At 41.1% G+C, this 21,964-nt stretch overlaps 1 protein-coding gene across 2 annotated transcripts in view; it reads right to left on the bottom strand.

The window, feature by feature from the left end:
• LOC133403368 (transcription factor SOX-6-like) overlaps positions 1-21,964 on the bottom strand; it is a 111,141-nt gene that overhangs the window by 78,346 nt on the left and 10,831 nt on the right. For both annotated transcript variants that reach the window (XM_061678326.1, XM_061678327.1), the window contains exon 2: positions 11,764-11,838. The gene's annotated coding sequence lies outside the window, so the exon portion shown is untranslated. The remainder of the gene's footprint in view (positions 1-11,763; positions 11,839-21,964) is intronic.

Here is a 21,964-nt window from a genome sequence, read left to right as displayed (position 1 = left end):
CTTTTATCCTCAGTGTAGTAAAATGTACTTTTTTTTTTTTTTTTTTTTTCCATTTTGTTTGGTCCTGTCCCAGTCCACATGTATGTTTGAGTGAACGATGAGCTAAAAGGACAAGGCGGCACCGAGGGACATCATGACTGAAACACACAGATTGCACAAACAAAGATGCCACTTTTTTTTTTTATTGAAATGCTCCATGGTCCCTCCATGCAGAATAAGTGCAGGAATGACTATGTGACAAAGGTCTAAAAATAACACTTTACAACGATTGTGTCTAACAAGCACGTAAAAGTTTGATGCAACAAAAGAATTAAGAGTCAAACAGGTGGCTTTTAGCGCGCCCGCGAGGTGCCAAAGCCTGCTAATCCCAGATTAGGAGTGACAAGTCATTTCACTGGATGCTCCCATGATAATCCAAGCTCCTCCAACAATGAGCTTGGTTCCCCCCGTCTGACCTGATCTGAAGAAGCGCTTTTAGGATTTCCCCATGACCGCACTCACTCAGAGGCTAGAAAGGTCTCAATTCGTACTTCAATTATAGACCGTTTTAAATGTGTAATTTGTGCAGCTGGTACACACTTGACGTCGAAGTCATTTCAAGGCCATTCAAACCACAATTTGAAATGCAGTCAGAAAAATTGGGAGAAAATTAGCCTCTAAAGTTGCACACACTGGGCGTAATTTAGGAGTTGGAGCCATTTTTAGACATAAATGCAGTTCGCATCAATGGATTCAATGACACTCGTATGATATGGCTTTCTCGTGATTAAGGTTTTACAATTTTACGATGAAAATTAGGGATGGGAATCGTCAAACGGTTATTTTTGAGAACCGGTTCCTCGTAGTTGGATTGCTAGGAATTGTGTGTTTGCTTTACTGATGATTCTGCTGGACAAGTTTATTTTGGTTCTGAACTTTTCCATCAAAATGCAATTTTTTCTTTGTTTTTTGTTTTTTTTTGCATAACATACTGTAGGTCAGAATGTGACCGGGTTTGAGTTTGAAATCTGTGCTGTTTGTGATGTTTTGATTGAATGCAAAACACAATAAACGAATCAGGCTTGAAAAATATACATCTATTTTAATAAAAACTAGAAAAAGAATAATCCCCTCCAGCTCAGGATGCCGCATATTACCGCACGTCACAGCTGGCAGTGAATGCATCGCGGGCTGAATTCCGCCGGAGCACAAGTGAGAGCGAATAAAACATACATATACACACACACACACACGCAAGGTGTGCACGTCCGCTCTATTCTTACTGCACAAAGTGTCCATTGTGCATTAGCGGCTAATAGACATTGTTCTCGGCGCACGGGGCCTCGCTTCAAACCGCTCCGCATGGTAATCCGCCCAATCAGAGCGCCCGTTATTCACACGAATCTAATCCCCCCAAAAATATTTACAACTAAGTACGTTATTCAACATGACTAACGTGCAAATGCTGGCAATGTCTGCCCTGGAGTTTTTAATATACTGTATATATTGCACCCATTATACACCCGATTTTATTATTGGCCCTCTTTCACACAGAAATTCTGCCAAGTTGCCACATAAGAGCTGTAACAGAAAGTCATTTATTTGCCTTTTGCCCTTGCCAAAGAGGCCATCAAAGTAGAATAGTTATCTTTCATAGGTAGGGTTGAGCAGCGTTTCAATTTGAGCGATTCCGGTCCCGATTCTAGTTCCTCATTTCGATTTCGATTTCGATTCCGATTCTCGATTCAGATTCTTTTAGGGGGCTTGGTCAAAAAAAGGTTTGCATAGTTCAAATAAAGGTTGTTAGTTTGACCTTTGGTGAAGTTTTAGCTCAGTGTTAAGCTTTTGTTTTTTCTGTCATCGGCTCCTACGTTGATTTGAAGAATAAAATAAATGCTAAAAACCATCAGTGCAAAAGTGCAACCAATCGTTTATCTTATTAGCTGCCTCAATGTTGGCATAGACATATTTAATTGTTTCACTCGCCCAATTGACTGAGAGTTGACTTCACTGAAGCTCCGCGTGGTGTAGGCTGAGGTAATTGGTTATTAATTTTAATAAAGTTAAGACACACTTTTGTTCACTGCCGCCGTTGGGCGTGTCTTCGTTCGCGTTCTTCTTTGTTAGTTTTCGCCACTCTCTTCTTCGGGGTCTTCTAGGCATCGAAAATGGGAACCAAATTGTTTTAAATTTGAACGATTCCTGGAGAACGTTCCAATCCGTTCTCAATTCTCAATGCCCAACCGTATTCATAGATTGGTAAATTGCAGTTTTATTTTTATGACCAGTAACTTCTTTCACACAGAAACCCTACAAAACGTCCATATCAGAGCTGTAAGAGAAGATCCAGTATTTATACACCATTGCCTTTTGACACTGAACCCAGCCAGTCGGACAGCAATAGTTGCTTTCACTGAGAAGCTGTGAATAATGCTGTTTTATTTTATTTATTTATTTTACAGGCAGTAGCCTGAGTAGCTCTCACAGAGAGAGCTTTTAAAATGTCTGCATCACAGTCATAAGAGAAGCTCCACCTTGCAAAGTTACCGCATCAGACCTGAAACAGGATGTCAGGCATTTATCTACAGTACTTTTGCCTTTAACACAGAAACCAGTGAAGCCAGATAGTTGCCATAGACAAATAGCTGTGGGACGCGGACAATTGTTTTCAACATACTGAAAAAAAGGCCAAATTATTATATATCTATATACATATATATATATAAAAAACATATATATATATATATATATATATTTTTTTTTTTTTTTTTACAAGATGTAGCCTCTTTCTGTAAAGCTGTAAAGTTGTCGCATCAGAGCCATGACAGGAGATTTGGCCTTTTTCTCCCTTTGCCTTTAATGCAGAACACAGTCTGTTAGGTCATGATCTGAACACACTGGAGCCACAGTGGCTATGTGAAAGAGTGTTTGTCAAGTAACTTCTGAAAGGCGCAGGTGAATAAATGGCAAATAGAACTCTACCGTAACACCTTAGATGCAGCAGAATATTCGGAACAGCTCTCGGATTCTGCGACCACACTAATGAACATAAAAATAAGCAGCGTTACCTCTGCCAGTTTTGCCAAGGCACAATTTTTGGAGCGGCCTATTGGATTGGCTCTCGTTACGGATCTCGCATGTGTACCTAATAAAGTGACCGAGCCATAACAGCTACGATTACACTCGCGCAGACGAGCGCACTGTAATTAAAGACTTCAATCCCCAAGCTCCCCAAATTGACTTTTATTTCGGGGCGGGACTAATTGATGGTGACACAGAACAAATGGAGGCTTATGAGATTGACACACTCACGCGCAATCTCTCTCACTCACACTCTTACAATCATTAACACAGCTGCTCTCACACACACTCACATTCTGCTGCACTAACAGGTATGGACCATTGTGCACCTGTAGTCTGAAAATGTGTTTTTCAGGGTGTAGAATAAATTCTCACATACTGCCGTGAAGGCACCAAAAGTTAGGCCAAGTTTGAAATCAGAATCAGCTTTTTTGGCCAGGTACAGTATGATAAAAACACACAAGGAATTTGTCTCCGGTAGTTAGATCCACTCTCGTACAACAACAAACGCCAAAGACAAATGAAAAATACAAAAAACAAAGACAATACTAAAGAGCGCGAGCCGACCACGCGTGTAGGCACCATCTTGGTATAATATATTTGTGAAATCAGTCAGCTCACTTCAACACTTGGCGTGGCCGTCAACACCGCTTCGTTTGCGCATCTGCATTCAGCGCTTGGCATCTAGTTTTATGTGTTATGTGTCAGCGCTACTTCGCCTCGTTAGTAAATGAGGGGGAAAAAAGGATTGGAACAGGACACATGCTCACAGTTGAACCGAACCGCTTAGCCAGTTTTCAAAAATCGGTCCAGCCCTAATAGTGTAGATATACACATAGATTAAAAAATACAAAAAGGCTATACGGCAGGGGGCGGGGACAAGAGGGCAACATGAACTCATTTGTGGGGAGGGGCGTTGCCTGAGAATGCCCCCCCAGCAGGCAGGAAGCTCATTTACTGTCAGAATTCGTCGGCTAATTGTTTGACACCTTGCTCCGCCTTGATGCTAAACAGGGCCGTCACAGTCCACAGTGGAGCTAAATGGGATCAGGAGGAGCAGGAGGAGGACAAGGAGGAAGAGGCTTTGTTAAAAGCTGGCGTAAATCCCATCAAGTAAGAAGAGCAAACCGGAAGATCAGTGGCTTTGGTTTTGCTTTCATGTCAGTGTTTACTTCCAGGACAGGATATTAAACACAATGAATATTTCACATCACTGTACTGGCGAGAAAAATGATCACCCAGTTATCAGCGTTATCATCATACGGACAAAAGAACTATGTCAGTAAATGTATATACAAATGAAATAAAATGTATACATATGCAGTAAGACAAATATAACAAGTATTCGACGAAACTACAATTCAATTATTAAATTAAATTAATTATCACCGCTGTCTATGCTGCCTTCCGGCATGTTGCATGGCAGCGTACCGTGGATGTGAGCGATATCGTCTTTTACGGTTCGCGTCTTCTTCTGGCTCTTAAAGCCGCGTTTACACGGTAAGCCCTCCTGCCGCAACAGCTGAGACTGACACCGACCCTCTCACCTTCGCGGCCGCTCCAAGGGGAAGACGCAATTATCGCCAATGTCAGCGAGTCTAGCGGCCCACGCGCTGCCCAGCAGTTGTCACGCGAGGGCAACAACATTAGGTACACCTGCTAATTAGCTCCAATTGACACTGAACTCAGAGGGGTGTTCATTTCGCACGATGTTTGCGGTGACCTTATTTAGCTACAAGAGAAAATATTAGGAACATAAATCATAAGATGGCAATGCATGAACAGAAACATGGGCGTGAAAACTTGTATTTGTAGCAATACAATTATTAATTTTCAGGCAGCACGGTGAAATATGGGCTAGCATGTCTGCCTCACAGTTCAGAGGTTTGGGGTTCGAATCTCTGGCCTTCCTGTGTGGAGTTTGTAGGTTCTCCCAAAATGTATGCATGTTGGGGGTTTTGAAGTCTCAAAAGTGTCGCACTAGGTGTGAACAGAAGTCAGGTATTTATTTTCACTTTTTTAAGTTGAACCTTTATTTATCCAGGTAAGATAAGGTATTTTCAATGTCGACCTGGCTACAGACAGCAGAGTAAAACAAAGCAAAATAAAAGCAAAGACATTTACAAACTGTACAATTTGTGACACAGTAGTTACAAATGGCGTATTACATTGCAACATAGCACATGGTAAATATTGGAAAAAGGTCCATAAAAGGGATGTGAGTGGGTGTTTTCTAAAGCTGGAGAGAGAGGGGAAAAAAACAGAATCGTCTGAATGCCAAGACATTGGAAGACATTCTTTTTGAATAAAACTATAACTAAATATATATATAAAATAAAAATCCCTGCCTCAGAGACTGTCTGCAGCCAGGTTGGCATTGTAAATAAGAATCAGTTCTCAATTGCCTTACCTTGATAAATAAAGGGTTAGGATTTGATTTCTAAGGTATCAAAGATACGTTAAACTTAGATTAAGATATAAAATAATACATTAACTCGACAGGCTGAGTTGCCTGCAGTGATTTTTTTTTAGATCCAGCAAGTGTCAGTAATTAGAAACACAATAGCACAGTACCTCTCCTACATACGTCATCAGTCTCATTTGGATAAGATACCCTCAACTATGAGGTGCGGTGGAAACGCAGACCACACAGGACAGAGGAACCTTTTGCTACCAGGAACTCAAAGTTCCTCGGCTTGTTGGTGGAAATTGACACACGGTTCGTCTGTCGATTTGAAAAGCAAACATGTCCCGGGATGAGGAGGCGTGATCCAATTCAACATTGTGTTCCAACCAAGCAAATGGAGAGTGCTACACTGTCGCGCGTGAAGATGAAAGTTTGAACCCAGGCCATGAAAACCTAAGCGATAACTCACGGCTGCCGAGTGTGCAAATGTGAGTGATTCACGCACACTCTGTCTGCCTGCGTAAAGTCACACCGATGTCACACATAGTCGCTCGACTACTATGGTCGGAAATAAATCCTGCGCTTTTCAGCGAAATTCCTCTTTGGGGACGACGCACCAGATGGGATCAAAAACAGTACGGATCCATCCCGTCGTCACGGAGGCCGCGCGTGACCTCAGCCGAGGAGGTTCCGCCTGGAGCAGACAAAAGCGCTCATCTCCAGGAAGCTGCCGCTTGTGGTTTCGTTCGAGGGAGAGGAGACGCGAGGGGAAAAAGTGACTCAGCCCGACAGCTTCCTTTCTTCTCACCGCAAAAACAGAGAAGTGGGGGGCTGGAGATGATATGTGGAGCAGACCCCGCTTCCAAGGCGGAAGGAGAAAGCTAGAGCTCGGGCGGTTTGGGAGGAAGCCACGGGGCTCGTGCACTCGCCTCGACGGGTATGACTTGCTTCCAAATAAGGGACGGAGCCCCAAATGGGAGCCAACCGTCAGAGCGTATCACTACAAATAATATGAGAAAAAAATAATACAAAAATATTAAGTGAGACAAACAAACAAACAAAACAAATTCAAATATTGGGGGGGAAAGGGGGAAATATTGGACGACAAATATACAAATATTCGGAAAACAAAAATATCAGATAAAAATACATTTAAAAATTGAGAAGATAAAACTACAAAAATATTGGAAATGTTTGATGAAGAAATAGTTAATAAAAGTACAACCCCAATTCTAATGAAGTTGGGACATTGTGTTAAACATGAATAAAAACCGAATACAATGATTTGCAAATCATGTTCAACCTATATTTAATTGAATACACTACAAAGACAAGATATGTAATGTCCAAACTGAGAAACTTTATTGTTTTTAGCAAATAATCATTAACTTAAAATTTTATGGCTGCAACACTTTCCAAAAAAGCTTGTTTTTTGCAGAGTTTTTTGCAATAATCGCACATAGTTAATTATATTAGAGAAACACTAAATAATAGGGGGGAAATGCACAATTATTACAAAAACATTCCAATATTTTCTGTGGGATTTATTGAAATGTGAACAAATTGGACCAGCGTGCTGTTATCGACTGTGTTTAATTTCCGAGGCTCGGCCACACCGTTGAGCTTGCGAGCATGACACAAAAGCAAAGTTTGGCTCCCTTTTTTCCCACCGCCGGAAAATTCCCTGCCTTTACCGCCATACAAATCGGATCAGTTAGCCAGAGGTTCAAAGTCAAACGTTGATCTAATGTCCAGCCGCGCCTCAAGTGACTCTAAACGATGTTCCGTGCCGCTCATTAGCACACCTGATTGCATCCTAATGTAGAGTGAGTGATAGTGAAGGGAGAACATTATAGCCAGAACAAAACGGGTAACCTCAGCGTGCTCATGAGCTCCTTAGCTCATTCGCACGGGACAAAAGCCAGCCTCCCGTCCACTTTAAACTTGAGGCAAATCAGCGCAATTACAAGAACTGATGTCTTTTCTTTTGATGCATTTAAGGTAAATGTGCATGTGAGGAACATCTTCAACATTTGAACATCAGATGACAATGGTAACCAATAACGTCATAACCATGTCCCTAGCATCCTAAATGTTGACCGTGGTGGCCGCATATGCTAACGTCATGTTGGGCAGATTTACACAGGGGGGTCTTTTTTGTCAAAGGCAAACCCAGTCATAGGGCCCTCCATATTCACGCACTGCGCAAGTTTTATTTTACCTCAGCATAATAGGCTCTATTTTTGTGACGAGCACAAATCCAGCGATGCGCTTGGCGTAACTGTGCGAGGAGGCAGGCTAGACCCAGTTTTGGTCATTTCGTGGACCAGCGTATCACCAGCACATTGAAAAGGGGACGTCTTCGCTGGTGCGACTTCTATCCTGACCAATCGAAGCGGCTTATTTCATCCCCTTTAAAAGCAGCGCAAATAATCTCGCATGGACACGTCTCTGTATGCAGAAGACGACTCAGCCATCCGTGCGTGAATGGGGCATGGAACGTAGCGAGTAGCCTTATTAAATACAGAATGAGTTGGTGAAAAACCAATGGCAACTTCATTATTTCTTTGAACCTCCTTGGTTTGAGCTTTATCCCCTCCAACAATTCTTTCCAATTTGTGTTTCCTTAATGGTAAGACAGTCAACTTGACAATAACTCTTGAAAGTTTAAAGAGAATTGACTGTAAGTCAATAGAGAGGTGACAAAAAATATATATATATAGTTGCTGTCCAATTAAAAGCCTGTATGTATTTTGTTTTTGTGTATCATTGTTTTCTTGTTTTGCAATGTAAAGAAAATACCAATGTTGGAGATGAAAAACTAAATACAAACAAACTACATAAACATTGTATGTAGCAAAAACAAATATACATATTTTTTGTATATATTGTATCTCCAAATTTGGGGATTTTTAAAAGTCCAAAACATTGAAAGAAATATTTTAAAAAAGTACATATTTCTAATTATATATTTCATTTATATTTATATTTTATTCATGATTTTTAATGCAATGGAATTTAAAAATTAAAAAATATGTCAACAGAAATAAAGTAAATATAATGAAATCTGTATTTTTTTTCCAAATCTATATATTTTGAAATGTTCAAAAAGAGTGAATATGAGAAACTATCAAGAAATATGAGATATGAACATATTCTTCATTAGAAAATTGGGGGATTTAAAAAAAACATTTTAAATTAAACAAAATATTTGCAAAATGTAAAGAAATATATATAAATATACTATAAATATATATCTTTTTTTATTTTATAATATCATATATATGAATGAACATTTTCACTGTTTCAGTTAGCGAGTAGGCGTAGCAATGCAAACCAACAGACATTTTTTCCTGATCAAATCAAATTTGCTAGGGCACAATCGTGTGTGTGCCCTCAGAGCCCAATTCAAGACAATAGGAGAGAACTCGCCAATCACACTCACGACCCCGCTGTTTTGCATAGCAGAAAGAGGACATGGAGAGGCGGCAGTAACAGAAACCACGTGAAGCTTCGCCGCTGTCACAACAGCATCGGTGATCGCTGTAATTTTGTTAGGAAACTCCCGATTGTCAACTCACCGATGCCACACAATTGCATCTGCTTGTTGAAATGAGGCCGTAATGCCATTTGGGGTTCAAGCATTTGGAGCAGTGACGGAAATAAAAGCAAGCCTGCACCAAAGTGAGCGCTCCTGTTTGCAAGTTGCAATCAAGACTCAGAGCGCCACTTCAAAGACAAGTAGAGTATCCGGCCAGCACTTAATTACACGTTGCACACCAAATGTCATTGAACAAACATCATCCAGCTACATGAATCATTATTCAAATGATCCCCGCTTGTTTAACCGCATGCTCATCATCATTTAAAATGCTCCTCCTGTCACATGTGGAGTGGATCAACAGGTCCCTGTTCTGTGATGCATTTAAACGTTGTTTTTTTAGGGAAATTTGAAGTTGGAAAAAAAGAGCAAGCGACTGTTGTTAACTTTTGCAAATACTGTGGCACATTAAGTTACGTATTTCATTCGTTCCGTGCACAATTTCGTAACTCAATTGACTTGCTCATCAATTTTCCTCATTGAAATGCCTTGAAATGCCATTCATCCATTCCAGAGCCCCAATAACACTGAATTGTCTATGTAATAAAGAAAAATAGCACTGTATTGTATAAAAACACAAAGAAAAACATAATGAAAGCAAAAGTAAAAGGTCACAACCGTAAATGTAAACTGTCTCTGAAATTCAACACGTAATAATCGTACGTATATGTTAGTCTTTAGTTTAGGATTTGTGCCTTTAAGTAGCGGGCGCTGGATAGTGATGCTTGGAGCCGGATTCCGGTTGGCTGGTTAGTCTGCGTGTGAGCAGCGGGGCATGAGTTGTGGCCTACAGCAGCTCCTTGTGAATGTTCTCATCCTGTATTTTGCTGGCGCCGGGTGGAATCCTTGCATCTCCATAATATATCTCCATACATTTCATATATCTCCATTTGGTTTTCAGAAAACCGTTGTTGAGCCATTAACATTGCATTGACGAGGAGAGCAAAAACACTTGGGGACAGACCAATAGTATTGATTTGTGTAAAAGTATTACATTTTGACCACATTTGGACATAGGAGGTATGTGTTACATGTTTGTCCCGTTCAAAATGTCTGAAAGTGCATCGCCGACTGTTACCCTCCTTGCCCACACGCGAGGCCATTAGAGCACCTTCATTGTTCCGTTGTTTTCCACTTCACTCGGGCAAAAAAAAGAAGCTCGGGAGTCAAGATACCACTGCGCTCAAAAGCAGTACACTTGTTAAGGTAATTTTACGTCATTGTCATGATTGCAACTACAGTATCAGAAACAGCTTGTGATGTACAGAGGAACCTTAAAATACCATATGCTCTGACCATTTAAAGAAATAATAAATGTTGAAAAATTGCTTGCTGTCATACAAGTGTGGGGGGAAAAATACAATAAACAAAAAAACAAAACATTCTGTCCATAAAATGGATGCACACAACGTCATTGAGAGAGCGTTTGTCAGAGCCTGCTGGAAGGCTATTCGTCATAGAGACGCCACCACAATTTAAGACTTTGTGGAACTTATAAGTCATGCAGAACATAAACACGGACGCAGACGACACTGTGGAGTGAGTTCCTGTCAGAGTCGAGCGGAACATGAATTGTCGTCATCAGCGGCCGGCCAGATGAGGCAGAGAGGGCAGAAACCCATACACACAACATTGTGGAGCTACTACATGTCAGTCCACAAGAACACGACTTTCCATTGAGACATCGTTTCCACATAACAAGATCTGACCAGATGGAACAACAGTCTTGAAGCTACCTGGAACATAACCCTGCACACAACATTGTGGCGTGACCATATGTCAGTATAATGGAACACTAATTATCGTTAAAGAGAACATCTTCCCGTAATGGGAGATTTGAGGCAGACTGGGCAGAACTAATAAGTTGTGTAGGTCATTCAGAACATAATCATGGACGCACACAGCATTGTAGAGCGACCAAATGTCACACAACATTGTGGAGCAACCACATGGCAGTGTCTACAGGAACACAAATTGTCGTTAAAGATGCCATCTTCTCAGATATCAATTCAAAGAACTCATGACGGTTCTTTGTAATATGCGGTAGGACTCCACACTCATCTGAGTGACCATTTAATTGCTTGGCTCGGTGCTGCTGTTTCGGTTAGCAACAGCATTCAAATTAGGCCCACCGCTGAAACAGTTTTTTTACGGGGGGGAAAAAAGTCTCAATTTTGGAAGAAGACAATCGAGACGAGCCATAAATCAAAGCCTTTGAAAGCAAAGCCCCTCATCAGTAGGACGCAGATTAGCACCCGAAACCCAACACCGCTCCTCGTCTGTCCGCAATCCAAGAGGCGCTCGTTGACCCGCCGCTGACACTGCTCACGGGCCGCCGTGGCCAGCCTTAATAAATATTCTTAAATGGGAGGATTAGCCATATGGCGGGATCACTCTTTTCTCCAACCTCTGCCATCTGCACTTTTGGTACGGGCCTCCTCGCCTGGCTAACGGCAGGTTGTGTTACCAGTGGACTCCTGATAGAATCTTTATTACTGGGGCGGGAGGGAGAGAGTCCATTAAAAAGGTGCACTCTAGAGGTCCCCGCGTTGAGAGCTTGCTGGAACTGTGCCTGCTGGCTGGCCCTGTTTTGTCCACACACCCTCAGAGTGAACGCAACTATTGAGCGCGCTCAGTGCAGAGCGCTAACGGGCAGCTTTGCTAAACAAGCGAAGAATCAGAAATACAGACTCACACAATTAAGAGACTTGAACAACTCCGACACACCCTCTTCTCACTTGCGGATGACTTGAAAAGTCCTGAACATCACCTAAAAAAGACAAAAGAAAACATTGTTTTATGGATTCACTCAACGGCAGCTGGGCAAGGCATCTTATTAGGTGAGGGAGGCTTTTATTTTACAAACCCAAACTGATATACAGTGAACCCCCGTTTATCGCGAGGGTATACGTTCCAGACCCATGCACAATAAGTGGAAATACATAATGTACACGAGTACATATAAGGAAAACACTTTTTGTAGTTTTACACCTTCCATGTGCTTTAAACATATTAAACACACTTTTTAAACACATTCTAAACATACTTGAACACACACACAAGAATGCGAGGCTAAAATGATAGAAAACACTATATGTAATGTAGCGTCCATGTTTTCGCGTGTGCATTTAAGAGGCGGGGCCTGGTGGAGTGACGTTTGACATCGGCAAGTCCGGGTGAGTGTTCGACAGTGAGCTGTGGCTGACAGCAGCTCCTGTGTGAGTGCTCATCGTGTTTGTGTTTTACTACTCTCCCGGCGTTCTTCAAAGGGCCGAAAAGTGCATCGGCGACTGCGGCTCTCCTTTCCCACATGCAAGGGCATTAAAGTAAAAAACATTTGAAAAAATGTTTGCTTTAAAAAAGACAATGACTCATGATAAAGTCGGCGAACACTGTATTACAATTGATGTCAAGTGAAAGTGGAGTCTGAAAAAAAAATGAAAGTGCCGATTATGGAGATAATAATTATGCATTCATGCTATTAAACCCAATAATTAGGTTTAACAGCATGAATGCACACGACATTGTGGAGTGACTACATACCATTGATACTGGAATAATAACCATCATAAAACAGGAGTCTACTTAACCTAAGATTTAAGGAAGACTGGACGTACCATATAAGTCACATATTGTAGCTCATTGGAACATAAACATGGACACACACAACATTGTGAAGCAACCATTTCACATCATCTTTATTGGCCAAGTATGTTAAAACAAACAAGGAATTTGTCTTTGCGAGTTGGAGCCACTGCGATTGGCTGGCAACCAGTTCAGGGTGTAACCCGCCTCCTGCCCGATGATAGCTGGGATAGGCTCCAGCACGCCCGCGACCCGAGTGAGGAGAAGCGGTTCAGAAAATGGATGGATGGATGGATGGATGGATGGGTGGATGGATGGATAGATAGATAGATAGATAGATAGATAGATAGATAGATAGATAGATAGATAGATAGATAGATAGATAGATAGATAGATAGATAGATAGATAGATAGATAGATAGATAGATAGATAGATAGATAGATAGATAGATAGATAGACAGACAGACAGACAGACAGAGGGTAATTGAGAACAATGACGAAATAAAAAGAGCGATCAGCGCATCTGTGATCTTTTATTCATGTCAAGCTAACGATTCTCTCCTTCAGAGGCGCCTGTCAGTCCATTCGATCGGTCGCTAACAAGTTCTTCTTGTGATGATAGCAATTCATCAAATAAGGACAACAAATGAAAACAAAGATTTACACAATTAAAATGCATTTCTTTCTTCGGCAGGCCAACCCGTCTGAGCACATTCCAAAAAGTCTGCGGAACCGGTTTGGCACGCTCCTTTAATACCTCGCCTCACTTCCGGTGCCCTGCAGGCCAGACCTGAGTGCATCTCATGAGACTTCAGTTCAGCGAGTGGTAAAGGATTAGTTCTTTGGCTTATCATGGCTTTGCTTTGGCAAGAGGAGCAGCCGCCACAACAGAATCAGATTAATCAGCGATTTCTTTGTTAATAACTACTAACAGTGATCAACTTCTTTTTATACTTGCATTGACAATCAAGAATGTGTATGTATACAATATAAAGATATGCGGTCAACTTGATTTTACACTTTTATGGCAGTTAAGTGTGGTAAAATTGACATAAAACATTACCTGTGCTGTTAATGATTATTGAAAGAAAAAAATAGATTTTGACATACTTTTACATATTTTATTATTTACTTACTGTAGATATACTCCTGGGATGAAAGTTGTGCTTTTGAAATACATTTTTTAATACAGTTATTTATGATATACAGTGTATGTATACTTTAATCCCACGTAGGAAATACTGTATATACTGTACATATGTAGTAAAACCGACAAAGTGTACAATAATTACTTCCCTTATTTCCCTAATTGTTAAAATAGAAAGTCCACAGTGAACAGTTTTCTTTTCTTTTTTTTAGCTTTTGAACGAATTATTACTTCTTTTTTTACCGCATAATGTGATATTTTAACATTGAAGGAAATATGAAGGAAATTATGACATATGTTTTTCATTAATATACAAGTATATATTTTCTACTATAAACTTTCTATTTAAAATTTTCTGGAAATGAGGTAAAAATTTGTAATACATATAATGTGTTTTATTTTGTTTGCGTGGTTTTTATTTGAGTATATATTCTATAAAGAGGATTTTTAGGATAGTATTTTTTACAATAAAAATACCATGTTTATGTTGAGGCAAATGATCACAATTGTTTTCTTCTTATTGTATATTTTTTACCAGTATGTTGTGTTACTATTTTTACACTGAGGGAAATGTTTTTTTTTAAATATGTATATGTATACTATATGCGTTTTTATACAATTAACTTATTCAGGGCGGCGCGGTGATCACCTGGTTAGCACATCTGCCTCACAGTTCTGAGGACCCGGGTTCAAATCAGGTCTCGGATGTGTTTAGTTTGCATGTTCTCCCAGTGCCTGTGTGGATTTTCTCCCACATCCCAAAAACATGCACGGTAGCTTAATTGAATTGCCCATATGTGTGAATGTGAGTACAAATGGTTGTTTATTTACATGTTCCCTGCGATTGTCTGGCGACCAGTTCATGGTGTACCCTGCCTCTCGCTTCCGCGACCCTTGTGAGGATAAGTGGTGTAAAAAATGGATGGATGGATGAACTTACTCATTTAATGTTTCTTTCTTTAGACAGAGCAGTCTAATAAAAAAAAAAAAAGAAAAAAGTAAATGGAAAAATAAATTTAGGGACCACGGGCGCTTACATGATATCATCTCTTTTGATGTTTGTACCTAATAAAGTGATCTGTTGAGCATTCAAGCATGCCAAGCGTGATGCCAGCATGATGAATGTGTGATGATGACATGTAGGATGGGTCGACGTGTGCGCTCTCAGTGAACCTTGGGGCGCAAGTCACTGGAGAAAGTTATTTAAAAAAAATTATAATAAAATAAAACTCCTGGGCTGTCTGAATGAGTCCCGTCATGTGCACGTCTGCTCTTCAGAAATATGTACATGAATAATACTAACATATTTGTGCTTGGCGCTTTGTGCAAATGTCTGTCCATTCAAACACACTTGAAAAGTGAGTCTGTAAGTGTTGTGGATTTTTGCATTGCAACCAGTCTAAAATAAAATAAAATCAATAAATTATGACTGCATACTTATTTTTGTATGTCACTTTTTTTCTGTCCATTCACACGCACGCACACACACGCACACACACACACACACACACACACACACACATACACACATCATGTTAAAGTCCGTCCATGAGCTGGACTCAGAAATTCAGAAGATACAAACCCAAAAACGTACCTTTAAAATTCTGACTACTACTTATACATTTTTTGTTTGGCGTATCGTATAACTGTGTGTCAAAATAATTCAACACACAGTCATCAATGTCTAAACCGCTGGCAACAAAAGTGAGTGCACCCCTAAGTGAAAAAGTCTAAATTGGGCCTTATTAGCAATTGTCATGTGCCTCGTTTGTGTTACAAGGCCTTGGGTGTGAATGGGGAGCAAGTGGGTTAAATTTGGCGTTATTGCTCACAGAATCTCACAAAATGCTCACTGGAAGTTCAATATAGCACCTCATGGAAAATAACTCTTAAGGATCTGAAAAACATACAGTAACTGTTGCTCAAGGAATATTGCCAACACCCTGAAACTGAGCACAGTGGCCGAGATCATATGGACAGGTTGCCACTCAGAATGAAACAAACCAACACAATATCAGAAAATATATATATTTTTTTAATATGAGCGGTGGACTCACTTTTGTGAGATACTGTAAGTAAAGTCCACCCACCATTGTTTTTAGGCGAGCGGCTCAGTCTTGCAGGTTTAAAGATGATGTTGTCATCGCAGCACTCCTATCAGATCAAGAGTATATTATTCTGAGAATGACGCTTGCACCTGCGCTGTCAATACACGCGTTGACACAGGCACACAAAGGTTGCCTCGTCCCAGCTGTCAGCGCCACTCGGCCGGACGCGGTCGCACACCGCGAACAAACAATAACCGCCGTCTATTAGACGGTGCCATCGCTTGCACTTCAGCGCCGCACGAAGCGCACCGCGGCTCCCGCTAATCACACAGCCAACTAAACCACAATGAGCTGCAGTTGACCCATAAACGACGCCTGTCTCCCAGGACCGCTTGTTGTATCACTGTGGGAAAAATGTGTACTCCTGCGAGGTAAATTTACCATGCTTCAAACTGATTAGCGGGTTTATTACAAGACAATAAACCAAAGAAAAAGTGAAATGTACGTGGAGTGAATCCATTGATGGAAAGGCAGTTTTTGAGCCTTGAGGACCACCGTACTTTTGGCTCATAATATAGTCAACCCATGTAACTTTTGACGAAAACGTCAGAGAGCGTGGTGGTCACTTTTTGTCTTTTAATCTGTGGTTTGGCATGTGTGTCTCATCCCGCAACTGTCTGTCTGCTATTTCCGAGTCGTGGTTACATTAATATATGGCTGAAGTCACTTTTACGCCGTGGATTGGTACAGCAACCTCACGTTTGGTTGTGGCATCACGTACATGCACACAATCTCTCATTTTACATTTTGCCCAAAAAAGTCTGACCGCCGAGAGCCACTGTCCGAGTCAAGTAATTTGGGATGACAGCTATGTAGAGTCACAGTTTCTATTCTGTGGATCGCTACGATGTGTGATCAGCGATCTGGAGTCGCAAAAACAAAAGAACCTTGTGAGCAATGGCGCTTCTCAAATAAATTAGCATAGTTTTTTTTTTTGTTTTTCTAACCCTAAGCCTACGTAGACGCACACACACAAAGCAAGACGCAGGATTATTTATCTTTGACAAACTGAGATATTTTACAATGAAATACTTTGACAAAATTCTTTTTGAACCTCAGGGGCCACCGTACTTCATAGTACATCCAAGTCAGCGCATGTAATTTTGGATTAAAGCTGCAAAGAGTGGTAGTAACGGCTATACAGGCTCAAATTACCTTCATTCTATGGTTTTGTATGTCTGTCCCGCAACTGTCTGCCTGTTCACACAAGCAAAACATGAAATAATTACAGTGGAACCCCTCAATATTCAAACTATTGCATTTACGAACCACAGAATGAACAAAAATATCGCCATGTCATAATTTGATACAATTGACCAAAAAACTGTAGAGAAAATGGTTCAGCAGATGAAACCATCAACGAGCTGTCTTGACTCAATACCCTCTGACCTTTTCAAAGATATTGGGATGTCTGTGCTAGCTGATTTGCAGCAAATAATCAATTGCTCACTTCAGTCAGGCGAGTTTTCTAAAGCTCTTAAAGTAACTGCCATGAAGCCTCTGCTAAAAAAAAAATTGAGCGCTGGACGCTTCCATGTTAGCAAGCTATAGACCCATCTCAAATATCCCTTTCATAGCCAAGATTGTTGAGAAAGTTATTTTTAATCAACTCAGCAATTTCTTGAACTTATGTGGATTCTTTGACAAATTTCAATCAGGGTTCCCAACTTATCAAAGTGCTAAATGATATAAGGTTGAATACTGACTCGGGAAAGGTGTCAATTCTGGTCTTGTTGGACCTCAGTGCGGCTTTTGATATGGTAGATCGTAATATACTGCTGAACAGGCTGGAAACGTGGGTAGGACTAAATGGAACAGTCCTTAAATGGTTCAGGTCCTACCTGGAGGAAAGAAGTTATTTTGTAACCATTGGAAGTGCTCAATCTCATCGAATGGCAATGACCTATGGGGTCCCTCAAGGCTCAGTTCTTGGACCCCTCTTGTTCAGCCTGTATATACTACCCTTTGGTCAAATTCTTCAGAACTTCAATCTTGACTATAATAGCTATGCAGATGACACACAGTTATATTTAGCAATATCCCCAGATGACTACAGTTCAATTGAGGTGTTGTGTCACTGTCTAAAACAGATAAATATCTGGATGAGCCAAAATCTTCTTCAACTAAACCACAACAAAACTGAGATCATTGTTTTTGGCAGTAAAGAAAAGAGAACTGCTGTTAGCAAATACCTGGGTCGGCACGGTTGCCGACTGGTTAGAGCGTCAGCCTCACAGTTCTGAGGACCCGGGTTCAATCCCCGGCCCCGCCTGTGTGGAGTTTGCATGTTCTTCATAACTGTAGCAACTTGGCTGTCAAAGTTAAGTGTTTTTGTGATTTCCGACTGGCTGTGAACGCACAGAGGGACTTGTGACATCGCTTGAGTGTCAGTCGGCAGGGCAGCAGCATTTGAATTAGGGGGATGATTCCGCTTGTTGTTAACTGGGTTAATAGAGATTTTTGATCAATCACCCCTTGTCATGTTTGACATACAGTACTGTATACCTTTATATTGTGTTCAAAGTGTACGGTACAAACATTTAATAAATAGGGACTTTTGTCGAGGCTGGAACCAATTATTCATGTTTGCATTATTTCTTATGGGAAATTTAGGTTCACTTTACAAACTTATAAATTTACAAACCCCATTTAAGAGCCATATAAGTTATTTATTCGAGATTCCACCGTAGTCGGTTGTGTGGCGTTTTTTATCAGAAGACAAAAATCCAAAGAATAAGCCAAACAAATGCAGAATTCCTCATCAGCGAAGAACAGAGAAGGCAAAACGTAGCAAGTGAAATGAGCAAAAAATAATTGTCGTTACGCTTTTATAGTGAAATAATTTGACTAAATACTTTTTGACCCCCAAAAGCAACCATACTTCCGAGTAAATTCCAGTCAAAATATGTAACTTCAGAAACTGTCAAGAATGGAGCCAGTCGACATTACAAAGCAAGTGGTTCTTCAAGTTTTCTTCAAAAGATATCGTAGATGTTTTCTTTTAGCAATTCCCAACCCCGGTTCGTGTGAAACTCAATAACCAGCAGAGTGCAGTTGCAAAAAGCAATAAACTGCTTCTGTTCACGTCAATTCATCGAACAAAGCCACTTGCGTTTGATGTTCGATTATCAACAAAAATTAATGAGCATGTGTAATTATGACAATGATGAACATCTCTTCACCTGAATGCTGACAAAGAGAGATGGTAGTTAATTGCTAAGAGGAAACGCTCATCTAATTGTTCACATTGTTGGGAAAGTGCCAATGTTCATTCTGGGTTGGGCTGTAAGCACCCACCCCTTTAACTCTAAGTAAGGTTTAGAGTTGGGCTTGAGTTAGAGTTAGCAGGGCTGCTCTTGAAATTTGAGGTAGCGTGAAAAAAAAATTCTCTATTTGGGGCCCTCAGTGTCAAGGCCACATACTGAAAATGTGTTTTTCTGGGGTTCCTGGCAGTCATTGACCCGTAGAATCCTCATCACTTTCCACACCCCTTACGGCACACCCGAGGGTTAGGTTTTAGGGGTTTAGGTTAGGGTTGGGGTTCGGGTTACAGTTAGAGGTTGGGTTTAGGGTTAATCGTCTGGAAACAGATTCAGGAATGGTCAGAGTCCAGGGTTACGATGAAGGTTTAGGGTTATGGTTTACGCGTTAAGGGTTAGGGCAGGGGTCATGACATTTTTAAAACTGTGAGCTACTTCTTGGGTACTGATTAATCTGAAGGGTGAACAATTTGATACACACTTCTGAAATAACAAATTTGTTCAAATTAACTTTAATAGTGTTATTATTAAATGTTATTATTCATAATTAATGACAATTATTTATGTAAAGACAGTCAGTGATCATGTTAAACAATTTCTCACAATAATTGGGAGACTGGTAAATTTCAATATGCAACACTTTATTTCTGGAAATCATTGCCAGTGTTTACATTTTCAAACGATCACTTCTACAACATTCCTAGAAAATCACAATGTCCCATCACTGGTGACCTATTTTTAGAACATGCCCACGGGCTACTTATGTGGTCTTTGGTGGCTACCTGGTGCCCATGGGCGCTACTCTGGTGACCTCTGGGTTAGGGTTTAGGGTTAGGGGGTTACGGTTAGTTGTTTCAATTTAGGTAAGGGTTTAGGTTTCGGATTTAGGGTTAATCCCCTGTAAACTCACTCGTGAAGCGTTAGGGTTCGGGCTTTGGGTAGTGTTTCAGGTTTGTGTTTTCGGTGTTTAGCTTTAGGGGTGAGGGGTTACGTGTAGGTTTTAGGGGTTGGTGGTGAGGGTTTGGGGTTTAGGCTTTGGAGTTTGGGTTAAGTTTTAATGGAAACTCACTCTGGGAGGTTTTGAGTTGAAATTAGGTCAAGGGTTGGGTTTGGGTAACTCGCCCGGAGGATCAATCACTCAGGAAGGGTTAGGTTTTGGGTTAGGTTAGGAGTATTCCACTGGAAGCTCAGACAGATGGGGTTAGGTTTAGTTGGTAGGGTTAATGGTAGGGTTTTGTGTTTTGGGTTAGGGTTATCCGACTGGAAGCTCACTTTAGAAGAGGCATTTGGACCTTTGGATGGCGGATGCGTGTCTTTTGTTAAAACCCATGTGTGCAGGCAAGTTGTTGTGAGCACCCCTTTGATTACCTGGAACGACAGTGAGGATGTTTGCATGAGTGCAAACGCTTTTGTGTTGTGCGTCTCACAAAAGAGCATGTGAGGCTTAAGTGACAACATGCATTCTCTCCCCTGAGTCACTCGGCGTGAAATATGGCCCAGGCGGCGAGGAGCGGCTCGGGGCCGGGGCAAGCGTCGGCACATACGTCCGCACCTAAGCAGCCCCGAGGAGATTACATTATGGGTGCTCGCCATTGTCCCGTGTCTCCTTGACAAAGCTGTGCAAACGGCGCGCCTCGTAGGGACTGTAAAAACAAGAGGTGAATGTCAAAAGCATCTCTTTTGTCGGGCCGCCGAGGTATGCACAAACACACTCGCTTGGCGTGACTGAGAAGAAAGGAGGGCCTTGTGAAGAAGGGAAGGAGCCGGGAAAGGAAAAAAAGGAAGAACGTCTTTGCGACAAAAGAGCGTGAGAAGACCTCCGTGGACCCCCGAGCCCCTCACAAGAAAACACGCCATTCAGACAAAACATAGGCTCATTTGATGACCTGTGACTGCAAAGGCCAGGAGACACAAACGTTGAAGTTTTTTTTTTTTTTACCTCTTTCAAGGAAAAACATGAAATTAGAAACTATTACATATGTTTTAATTCTAGATAAAACCGCACATGGAGGAGTTTCCCCTTTTAACCATTTCACTAACAATGAAAGTGGATGGATGGGTTGGGTGGGTAGGTAGGTAGGTAGGTAGGTAGGTAGGTAGGTAGGTAGGTAGGTAGGTAGGTAGATAGATAGATAGATAGATAGATAGATAGATAGATAGATAGATAGATAGATAGATAGAATTTGTAAGATGTGTAGAATTCCTTAAAGAAAACATGAAGGATCAGGTGAAACACATTTAATTTTATTTTTAATGGAATTCAAATTAAACTGTCAGGCATTTCAGAAAAGCACAATCATTATACTAAACATACCCATAAAGAAAATACCGCGGTGGGCTTTATTCAGTCATATTTAAAATAAGAATTCACAAATTCTGCCAGCGTCTGTAAACTTATGAGCACGATCTGGACCTTTTAAAATTTTAGCTGAACACCCCTGGCATACATGAAGACACATGCAGGACTTCTGTTAATGGTGTGTTTTAATGTTTTTGGTTTTTTGCATCATGGTAATCGGGTCCTCTAGTGCCTTGTTCTCGTTAGAGCGTACGCCGCTGATTGCAGAACCACGTCCAACGGAATACAACACAAGCCAGTCATTCATCATAGAAGTCAGCCGCCGCAGCCGCCACTTGTCGCAAATGATGTGCAGATGTGTGAAGGAGCGCCAGGGGAGCAGCGTCCCGGGCTGGAGTCAACCTTGTCACGACCCGAACAAGGCTTTAACTGTCAGGGTCAATTAATGTGGATGTGGCGGGTGGGGAGGGGGGGGGGGGGTACGTGACCGCCCCCC

This window comes from Phycodurus eques, chromosome 5 (assembly GCF_024500275.1).
Source record: "Phycodurus eques isolate BA_2022a chromosome 5, UOR_Pequ_1.1, whole genome shotgun sequence".
NCBI classification, from domain to species: Eukaryota; Metazoa; Chordata; class Actinopteri; order Syngnathiformes; family Syngnathidae; genus Phycodurus; species Phycodurus eques.
Note: the sequence above shows the minus strand (reverse complement) of the source record. Positions and strands in the feature narration are given on the sequence as shown.